Source organism: Zalophus californianus, chromosome 1 (assembly GCF_009762305.2).
Source record: "Zalophus californianus isolate mZalCal1 chromosome 1, mZalCal1.pri.v2, whole genome shotgun sequence".
NCBI lineage: Eukaryota > Metazoa > Chordata > Mammalia > Carnivora > Otariidae > Zalophus > Zalophus californianus.
This window is the reverse complement of record NC_045595.1, coordinates 194,308,528-194,320,558: the sequence shown is the minus strand read 5'-3', so window position 1 is coordinate 194,320,558 and position 12,031 is coordinate 194,308,528. Positions and strand designations below refer to the sequence as shown.

Below are 12,031 nucleotides of genomic sequence, written 5' to 3'. Positions count from 1 at the left end.
ATTTAATCGTCTATTCATACTGCAATGTTTCCTCCTCAGAATTCGTTACATATTAGTGTGTCATATTTATCAGTTACAATTGAATGGTTCACAGCGTAGTTAAATTTTATTTGAAGAGATATGTGTGTCTCATATTTCCCACATTTAGCATAAAAGACTATATTATTCATTTTTAACCCTGATATTATTCAGTACACTACTAATATAAAAGAGATCAACAATCATTAATTATTCAAATCTGGTTTTCTAATTGTAGGTAATCCTACCATTGCCTGTGTTCCCTGTTACAAGCAGATTGCTGAGTAAAACTGTATATGGAATCAAAATCTCCACAAAAATCTCTATTTGCAACAAATACTTTGAGTTTAATTGAGGAAAAGGAAGGTTAAAAAATTGAAGAGAGGATTGAGCCCCGCATTAGGTTCCTTGCTCTGCGGGAAAAACGTATGCATGTAAGTTATTCTGCTACTTAGTCAACTCCTAGTTGCTCTACTTATTGTTTCATATTTTTCTCCTCTCTCAATTTCCCAATACCTATTCTCCATTCCCTATCCTCAGCTAATAAGCTTGCTTTGTATTTCACTAAAAATAGAAGCAATTACAAAGAGCTTCTGCATGCTCCCTCTACCAATTTTGCGGCCTATTTTCTTCTTGCCCAGATATTCTCTAACTTTCTTCCTTTTCCAGCAGCTGACCAGTCTGTGCTTCTGACCAAGGCTGTTGTCTCCACTTGACCCTCCTCTTAGCATCAACTTTCCCTTCTCTAAACAAACAAGAAAACATTGACTTATTTCAGGCTACTGACAGAGTGAAATATATTCATTTGAATACAATATCCATACAGCATTTTAGTTCATTATGTGTTTGATATTATAAGTTTGAACTCTATTGAGAGCCATTATGATGTTTTTACGTGCATTTGTTCTCTATACATTGTATGTAATTTCTTTATTTCTTTTCATTCACATATCTGAAAATACATTGTGATATTTCCATTAACACACATACTCATATTGCTTCTTTTCAGTCTATAAAAAGATGCAAATTGGCCTCATTTGAACTGTAAATTGACATTTTTATCTATTCAAGGTAGGATGAAAAAATTTAAGGTAATTTTCTAATTTTGTTTGTTCTTAACGAAGAAAACTCTAAAAACATCTAGTGCCCTAGTTTCCTAAACAGAATTACATAATACCTTAATATTACAGTGATTATAGCAATGGTTTAATAGAAAAGTAAGCTTTCAAATGAAATTCTATTTTTTAATTGCTCTTGTTTCAGGAGCTTTACTTTTATTGTCAGAAAATATGACAATGTAAATGAAACAGCAGAACTTTGTAAGGAGGAAAGACCCCGAATTTAATAACTTTGAATTCAGATTAATGACAATTACATCAAAGGCAGCATTTCATTGTACTGAAGGTGTCTAGTCCTTTCAAACTATCCATTAAAAAGATTAGGTCTAATTAATAACAATTCTTCTTTGATCAATTTGTAGAGTTTGTTCAAAGCCTTGAAATAAAAATTTTAAAAAATATGTATCTGTATAGAATGATCTAGACTGCTGAGTAGTATGCATTGCTTCTGAAATGCATCAGCTGAGCCTATGTTAGCAAGCACTCCTCAGGCTTGAAAGAGCATCAGTTAAAGTATTGTGACCTCATCTGTCAAAGTGATATCTCAGTTACAGAAAAACTTCCATCTACATCAGAAATCCATTAACCACTGATCCTAAATAACAAAGCTAACATAATGGATGGCTGAGTCTCTGCTTGTAATTGGAGTTGGCTTATAAGTCTGACTAAGCAAGCATAGTGAAATGAATAGAGCCAAGAGTATGATAAAGTTTTATACCATAAAATATCCCAAACAACATTGGATAAAATATTACCTAAAATATAAATTGATTGGAATTTTAACCTCAGAATATAGAATTCCATTCAGTTATATATGTTTTAAACTAATATTTAAAGTAAGCAAAATACTACCAAACTCTGTACCATGTTTATGACTGTTCTAACAGCTTTACAATTATGGACTAAAATAAACCCCTCAAAAATCCTGACGGTGGACACTTTTACTATCCCTACTTTCACACATGGAGAAACTGAGACCCAGGAATTTGACTGATTTGGCCTAGTTCACACAACTAGATGGTGGAGGGACTAAGAGTTTTTTCCAGACATTCTGGCTCCAAAAACTATGCCCTTAACCTTCCCACAGTACAATCTTTCAAATTAATCATTAGTAAAATGTGTTTGAAGAAACAGTGTCAGATTATATGTCATCCAAAGGACCAAACAGAATAGTGTGTTTATGTTTTTTTATAAGAATGAGCTGTAATGTTAAACCCTCGAAAATCCAGGACTCCGATACTGTATTCTATAATATGGCAAAAATTGAGGAACCAAAGTAGTAGTAAATTCGCCAATGAATATTATAGCACAATTGAAAGTAAAAATGGTAGTCAGATTTTCCAAATGTATTGAAGTGAACTGAAGATTTACATAAATTAGTGATGCTGAATGATTATTAAGGAACCATTTACTGTGAACAATTTAGGATTGGCTATTAGCCAAGGAGTTGTGGTGTCTGGCTCTGTGTCTCTGGAAGAAGACAGACCTGGGTTTCCTTCCCAGTCCAGTCACTTATTATGAGTCTAGGGAAATAATTTTTCCTCTTTTGTCATGCCTCCTCATATGCATATTGTCAATAGTATTTACCTCATAGATTGGTTTTTATCACTAAATAAGTGAATGTAAAATGCATAGCTTAAGACCTGGTACAAAACTAACACTCAATAAATGCTAGACATTATTGTGCTTATTAGTTACAAGTTTTATTAATGTAGGAGACAACTCATTGTGCAATGAAATCATAATGTTTAATGATTAATAATCTTTATTCGTTTAATTCTCTGTGTAATATTATATTTGTTTGAATTTAAAGTGTTTTATACATTTACCCAAATCTTTTTATATGTACCCAATAGATTCTACAGTTGGTGTATTTAGTCAAATATCACCAAAAATCAAATTTAATGATGACAGACTGATAATGATGCCAGTTAAGAATTTAGCAGGTGTTAAGGTGATTTTTTAATGTTGAGTTCTTTCTTGGAACACCTTGTGTACTCTTAAGTTCCTGTATTAGAATTCTCCAGAGAAAATAGAACCAACAGAATGTGTATGCAGATGGAGGAAGATTTATTTTAAGAATTGACGCATGTGATTGTGTGGACTAGGTAAATCCCAAATCTGCAGGGTAAACCAGTAGGTTGAAGACCCTGGGAAGAGTTGCAGTTCTAGTCTGAAGGCACTCTGCTGGCAGAATTCCTTTGGGATCTGCGAGGGTAAATCTTTAAACAGATTGGACGAGACCCTTCAATATTATAGAAGATAACCTGCCTTATTCAAAGTCTACTGATTTAAATGCTAATCTCATCCAAAAAATACCTTCTCAGACACATCCAGATTGTTTGAACCAATACCAGAACATGGTGGCCCAGCCAAGTAGACACATAAAATTAACCCCAGTCCCCCTTATAGTATATATTCTTCTAACTGTCATTTTTAGTGCCATAATATTCAATTGAAGAGCATGTCTGGATATTTAGGATGACTTCATTTTTCTTTGCAGTGAATAATTTTGAACTGCTCATCCAAAAGATATCCTACTCACCCTAAAATTTCCCAATTAACTAGTCTTTAATGATATAATGGGGTAAGATTAATTAATATTTAAAATTTTATATACACAGTCATATTCAAATTTATAGATAAATATGAAATCACAATCAGTGTTATTAAGACATACTTTTTACTTAAATGAGTTATGATAACAAATCCCAGAAAGCATATTCCAACTTCAGTAAATGAGTATATGTTATATTTGTTAATAAGGAGGATTCAATAATGTAATTGTTCTGTTATGACTTTTGTTTGAGGTTGCATTTTTAGTGAAAACAATGTGTTCGAGTTGTACCGAAAAAGTAGTATATAGAGGCGATTTTTTAATTCTTTGGATATCAGTGTGTGTGTTTGTTGTTTTCCTTTTTTTCCTCCAAATTTTTATTTAAATTCTAGTTACCTAACATATAGTATAATATTGGTTTTAAGAGTAGAATTTAGTGATTCATCACTAATATGTAACCCCCAGTGCTCATCACAAGTGCCCTCCTTAATGCTCATCCCCCATTTAGCCCATCCCCCATCCACTTCCCTCCAGCAACCTTCAGTTTGTTCTCTGTTGGAAAGAGTCTTTTACGGTTTGCTTTAGTTTCTCTCTCTCTTTTTTTTTCTCTTCCCATGTGTTCATCTATTTTGTTTTTTAATTCCACATATGAGTGAAATCATATGGTATTTGTCTCTCTCTGAATTACTCCTCTTAGCTTAATACACTTTAGCCCCATTCATGTCATTGCAAATGGCAGGATTTCATTATTTTTGATGGCTGAGTAATATTCCATTATATATATATTGATATATATGTAAATTGATATGTATTTGTATTTATATTTATATATCCCATATCTTCTTTATCCATTCATAAGTCAATGGACATTTGGACTCTTTCAATAATTTGACTATTGTTGATAATGTTGCTATAAACATCAGGGTATATGTGCCCCTTCAAATCTGTATTTTTGTATCTTTTGGGTAAATACCTAGTAGTGCAATTGCTGGGTCCTAGGGTAGTTCTATTTTTAACTTTTTGAGGAACAGCCATACTGTTTTCCACAGTGGCTGCAACAATTTGCATTCCCACCAAAATTGCAAGAGGGTTCCCCTCTCTCTGCATCCTGGCCAACACCTGTTGTCTCTATTAATTTTAGCCATTTTGACTGGTGTGAGGTGGTATCTCATCATGGTTTTGATTTGTAATTCCCTGATAATTATTTTTGTTTTTTTCCTCTGTGAATGGAGCAGCAAGCAACATTTCTATATTTCTATACTATAGCTTGGTGATTATTAATTGCATCTTAGTATACATAATATATGCTCTGATGCTATTATATGTGTGTTTATTATTTTGTATACAGCCTAATAAATATATAGTAAATTAGTTCAAAGAGTTAAAGATATGGAATTTATAAACCTGTCATTTTAATAAAGATATGAATGCCTATCTAATTTGTGCCAGACAGTGTACTGCAAAAAAAAGTTACAGTGGTAAATAAGAAAAAAAATATACTGTGTCCCAGAAGTTTACAATCTTCTATATTCAGCAAGTTCTAGTGTGTATTACATGGTATACTTAATATATGCACAAGTAGATATATTAAAATTTGCAGAAAAAGCAATCTTTATTATTATGAGAAAGTCTTCAGAGAGGTGTATAACTCTTTGCAAAGCCTAAATGATAATCTCTCCAAGATTACAAGGAATTGGATATGCCCAAATGATATAGAGTAATCTGACTTCTTCCAAACAAGTTAGTTTAGTGACATTAACTGCTATGTGTTCATACACCATAGAACAAAATCCTTGGTCTAGAACAAAATGGTTGGTCTATTTCTGTCTCAGTCCCCTGGCAGAAGACATAGGACTACTGATGTACTACGTAAAACATAAATTTTGTTCTCTTCTAAAGGAAATCCCAAAATTGGGTGAATTCAACCTAAGATGATTCTAAAACTTTTACAAGCATTGGAGTTTTTCAGGATTTTTAAAAACTCAGATGTATAGGAATTCTGGATGTTCTTGGACAACCTGGTAGCTTAAAACAACAAATAAATGGGCATTGAATAAAATTTATTCACAGGTATCCAAGAGGAAAATAACAAACACAAAGTTCATTATTATTTATGAAGAGGATAGAGCATAGTGAGAGGCTGTATTTAATACTTTAGGCATAGAACATTGATTTACAGTGAGGATAAATTTAAAATTTTGTGGTCTCTAAGGTTTTATTTGGCAAATTACATATGTAATATTCTCTGTTGTGGTCCATGCTAGAAATGGAGACAGTGCCAAAACTGTGCACTGGATTAGCTGTTCAAAGTATAATTTAAGTATCTTGCAAACTAGAGACCTGTTCTAATATATTGGTGGGTTCCAATTATAATTATTGTAATTGTAATTAGGTACAATAAATTGTATTTTACTCAATGTTTCCTTTTCTCATTCTGTCTGTCTGTCTCTCTTTCCCTCTCTCTCTATCACACATACACACATTTTATTAGAACAAGCATTTTGGAACAAAATATCCGGCGTTATCTTCTGTTTTACTAAGGCTAAGTTGTCATTGAAAGCCCAGAGAGGAGTTTGATGATAGGTGTTTCACACAACATTAATGACTTCTTTTTATCCATCTCGTTTAAAACAGAGGGTTATTTTGTTTTTTAAGATTTATTTATTTATTTATTTATTTGATAAACAGAGAGTGTGTGAGGAGGGGGGAGGGGCAGAGGGAGAGGGAGAGGGGAAGCAGACTCCCTTCCGAGCCCAAAGCAAGGTTCTATCTCAGGAGCCTGAGATCATGACCTGAACCAAAACCAAGAATTGGACACTTAACCAACTGAGCCACCCAGGGGCCCCAAGAAGATTAAACTGGTTTTTATTTCCATTCATATGATCCAGCAAGATTGCCTTTCTGTGTGTCAGTTTATGTCTGTCTGTGTGTTCAGAGAAACAAAGTCACATTGCATTATAGTTTGTTGCATGTAATACTTATTCACAAAAGTTTCCATAGCTTCTTGATTGATTTTTTAATTTAATTTTTTAATTTTTAATAATTGTTTAAGATTGTATTTATTTGAGAGAGAGAGAGAGACAGTACGAGCAGGGGAAGAGGCAGAGGGAGGGGAAATCAGAGTCCTCACTGAGCAGAGAGCCTGACATGGGGCTCGATCCCAGGATTCAAGCTCATGACCCAAGCTGAAGGCAGATGCTTAATTGACTGAGCCAATCAAGCGCCCCAATTTAATTTAATTTTTTAAAGAATTTCCAACATTCCAATTTGGTTTAGATTTGTGTAACACAGCAAATATTGTTAAATGGAATTAATGCTCACTTACAAAATCAAGTGGTTTTATAAATCCTATAAATATGTTCCCACCTGTGTTTATTTTCTTATCTTTGGCAGAACTCTGATTCAATAAAAAAACCTAGTTTTTAAATAGTTAATTGTATGATTTGTATCTATATTTGCTAAGATAATGCAACCATCACTCTTGAGAATCCCAACAGGATACTTCAATAATGAATAATCGTGCATATTACTGTTTAATAAAATGATAATCTAAAATTTGCTACCATGGCACATGTCATTCATAGCATAATGAAGCCTAGTGATGGAAATGAGAAACACACTGGTTTTCATGTAAGAATCTTCTAACCTCACTTGTATGCAAAGCAGTTCATCATCACACAATCCCTGTATCCTGCATAAATACTTTCTATTTCTACCACTAATGAAACCTTCCTTTTGAGACCAACTTAGTAAGGTAGCAGAATAAGTGAATTTGAAATTATTGTCCATCTGTTTTACATGTATATAGAAGATCACAAATTGTTCTTTAACATTCCACATGATTTCTGAAAATTTACACTATAACTACATGCTTTCTTTTATTTTTAAGAATCTTTTGAGAATATTATGAGTTTTACATTAGACATAAACATTATGAAGCTATTCTTTTATATTCTCATTATGAAGAGGTTGGGAATCCAGAAACAATTAAAATTGGAGATCAGAAGCTTCTAGCTATTGTGGAGATACAAAAAATAAACAAGTTAAACACACATACAAATATACATATCTACACATACACACTGATAAGTATGTAGATGGAACTCTAGGAACAAAAAATAACTAAATTTGCTTGATGAGAGTGAAGGACGAGATCTAGGAAAGGAAATATTTGCACTTAAACTTTATGTGCAAGTTTTTCTGATATGGTATATAATGTATAAAGAATGTTCAGGAATGGAAAAGGAAATTAAGTACAAGATTATGAATGTAAGGAAAGTGCTTATTATGTGAATATAATGATTTTAGTATGAGAATAGGTTTTACTGGAGAGTCTCCAAAAACAAACTGGTGTTGAATTATGAAGGGTCTTATATGACATGTGAAGAAATGTGGTTCATACCTATAAGCTGTGTGGAAATACAGGAGAAACCCACACGAGTATACTATATATCCTTATGTATCTGTAAATGCAGTACATAGTCACACACACACACTGTTGATATTAGGATAAATATGGTAGCGGTGTGGATGCTGAAGTAAGTTGGCTGTGGTGAGTTGTTGGGATGTAGCTGAGAAAATATGGTAAAGCCTTGATTTCAGGCAGTGATAATGGGGATAGAGTGGCACAAAATTTGAGAAATGTTATTTGGGACATCTACCAATGCTTGATCATTGAGAGGAGAAAAGGAGAGAAATATGAAGAAAACTTCCAGATCTGTTGATGGGGTGCATATAAATCTCTTTCTATCCTCCAACTTGCTTATTTACTTTCATGTGGTTTTCAACTACATAAAGTGAGTCAAGAGACAAAGGACTTACTTTTGATGATTTAAATACTTTTTGTGGAAAATCAAATGTTCTATTAGCATGTGTATTTATTATCTTGAGAGGGAAAAATGATTTTGAGAAAACTGCACTAGAATCATGATATATGTATTTTATCGCTGTTCTTGACATTTGATATGTAATTATTTTGTATAAAAATGATTTTAAAATTACAATCAGCCTGTTTTTCTATTCTTCTCATTGATAAGTATTTAAAACTGTTTAAGGGAAGTAGTATTTCCTAGTCAAAACAGTGTCACTGTTGTAATAGTTATGTATTCTTAAATAACACAGCTTAAGACTCTTTCCCTTACTATATTAAATAATGCAATTAAGTAATCTATATCAGCTTGAGGTAACCAATATCATGCTCAATTAATGCTCATATCACAGATTTAGGGAATAAAATTTTCCATGTAAGGTAGGAGTAGGGCCTAAATATGTCAGAAATAAATATTTGAATAAACCAAATAAGATTTGGAAATGAATATATAGGCCAGGTGATAGTAAAATTATTTCCAATTACCTAAAAAGAAGTTAAGGGGGAAATTTCCTGTAGGCCCTTTAAAAGTGAGAAACAAATCATTTCCTTTGTGAAATTTGCTCATTCAGTCATTTGAAAAATATGAATAATATATCTCTGGAGGACAGTGTGATAACACAATTAAAATTTATTGATGTTATTGCCTTTTAAGTTTTAACATAGATATAAGGAACTAAAATATGAAAAGATAATTTTTATCCTAAAATGTCATATAAGAGAACAACAGGCTTTTAATCAGAGCACATAACACTTTAAATATTTGAGTTAGAAGGTAGGGAGTAACCTAAATCAAAATTTTAATGGTCTACTTCATGCAGAGGTCAACTGAATCCAAACTGGAAATTAAAAGGTCAAGGCAGCACCATTATTAATGCTTAAAGATCTCATTTGTTTGAGAAACAAATTCTCTGAATCAAAAATACATTTTCTTGGCTTTTTGGGAATTTTACAGAATAGATAAATTCTTCTGCTTACCTGGGTCCCAGGAGTGGAGCTGAAGACCTCATTTGGCCAGGGCCTGGTCTTTATTTTTTTAGATTTTATTTATTTATTTGAGAGATAGAGAGCGCAAGCAGGGGAAGCAGCAAAGGGAGAGGGAGAAGCAGGCTCCCCGCCAAGAAGGGAGCCCGATGTGGAGCTCGATCCTGGGACACTGGCATCATGACCCAAGCCAAAGGCAGCGGATCAACTGACTGAGCCACCCAGGCGCCCCTGGCCTCGTCTTTCTTGTTGAATTTTATTCTTACTTGTCCCTGCCTTATTGTCTCCCCTGGTCTCTTTCCTATAGATAAGCTATCCCTACTTTGTAAAGCAAAAATGGCATTCAATATTTAGATAACAATCTTAGTGAATAACTGTGTTAGCACTGAGAATGTTTATTATTATTATGTTAATCAACATACAGTACATCATTAGTTTTTGATGTAGTGTTCCATGATTCATTCTTTGCATATAAACCACTGCTTGAACCCATCACTTTGGTCAGAAGACTGAATATCCACATTTGTCAGACAGGTCATTTTGAGACTGAATGCACTGATAGAGAATGTAAGAGGACATAGTTTGGGGAGAAACATCCCCAAACATGAGGAAGAAAGCGTTCAAAGCAAGTTTCTAGATGATGCACTAAAAATACTGTCCAGCAACAAATACCAGATAATAACAATAAAAATAACATTCATGGGTGAAGTGGTCAGGGTGAAGTTGCAAGGTATAGAATATGCCATTGCTCAGTGCAACAGGGAATGAATGTGTTTTGGGCGTTAAATCACTCACAGAAGCAGTAAAAGGGATGAGAAGATAGACTCGCTTCCAGCAATCACTCCCAAAACCCTATTTGCTGCTCTTTTTGCCATGAGGAGGGAACTGTCTTCTGAAATGAGAAGTTGCCAATACAATCCCAGTCCCTAAAACCACCTTTCTTGCTACAGTCCACACTCACAAGATGGCCTTCCGCCCTGCTTCTCTCTTCAGTTACTACCAAATGAATTAAGGTTTCACAATAGGAGAACAAAAAATCACACCCAACACCCTGTCTATAAGGGATCTTTGAAATGCAATTTATGTTTCCAAACTTAGCAGCATTACTCTCTTTGAATATTTCTTTTTGGCAGGCATCTTTTGTCAGGTAGATAAAAGACAAGATGCTCAATAAGCCCATCTACATGATCTGCCATACTGGGCAACTTGATTCTCCTTAAAAAAAAAATGGCTTAATAACATAATTTACAGAATAATTTACAGAATAAATTACCTTTTCTTTAGAGAAAATTAGTTGCCATGAACCAGTCTTTTTTGTCTTGTTTTATATTTTAGAGATAGTAAAATGGCTTTCAGATTTTCTTTTGTACCATCTGTGTTTATGACTAATGGATAATTTCTTCTATTCTGGCTTTGACAGAATACTATTAGAATGAGTATTGTGTATATAATACCTTATCTTCATCAATTATTTTTCTACATTGTGAAGAACATATAGAATAAAATGATAAAGAACATTTTTCTTTAATATTGATGATCTATTATAAGAATGAAAGAATTACTTCAGAATATTTTCCTAGGATACAGCATAATAATTCCTGGAGGGATTTTAAAAAACAAAACGTTAACTTCTTTATGTGTATATTCTTTAACCAAGAATAAAGTTCAGAATGTTCATGAATTTTTTTAGAGGATCTAAGACCACTACAAACATTTAAACATTGGAAATTCTTCTGTATTTACACAAATCACGAGGATTTGTTAGTGTGAAATGTGAAAGGAATTGTCTTGTGACTTTACCAAATGAAAAACATAAACAGGCCATAAATATTGTGGTTTGTAAAATAAACTTGAAAACACATTTAGAATGATTTAATTTTAGTAAGAATTACACAAACGTTAAATGTTAAAAAGTCTTGGGGGGGAAAAAAAGACCTTACCATAATACTAATAACTTCATCTAACTCAAACATACATACATACCTACATACCTACATACATACATTTACTTATTTATATATTTATCTTTATTTTTCATACATTTAGATTATAAATTTCTAAGTTTGCAAATATCAGGGAACAGTGTCATTGTATCATTGAATCTAGATAATTGTCATCTTCTATATTAATACACTAGTCCTCAGTCTTCTAAATAAATTTTTTCAAAGAAATTAAGCAGATATATAGTTGAATTCCTATTTCTTGGCACAAAGCACTGACAAGTACACAGTGCAAAAAATATTATATTTATGTTACTGATTGTAGTATCCCCTTCTATTAATATTCTTCATAAAAATGACATCAAAAAAGTATGTACATAAATCTAATGCACATGTATAAAGAAACATAGAAATTTATTTATTTCTATTTTATTTTTTTAAAGATTTTATTTATTTATTCATGAGAGACAGAGAGAGAGAGAGAGAGAGAGAGAGAGAGGCAGAGGGAGAAGCAGGCTCCCAAGGAGCAGGGAAACCGATTCAGGAC

The 12,031-nt window shown here is 32.9% G+C and overlaps 1 pseudogene; it reads right to left on the bottom strand.

Moving 5' to 3' along the window:
• Window positions 1-554: 554 nt before the first annotated feature.
• The window catches only part of LOC113915853, a 39,271-nt pseudogene continuing 27,794 nt past the window's right edge, over window positions 555-12,031 (bottom strand).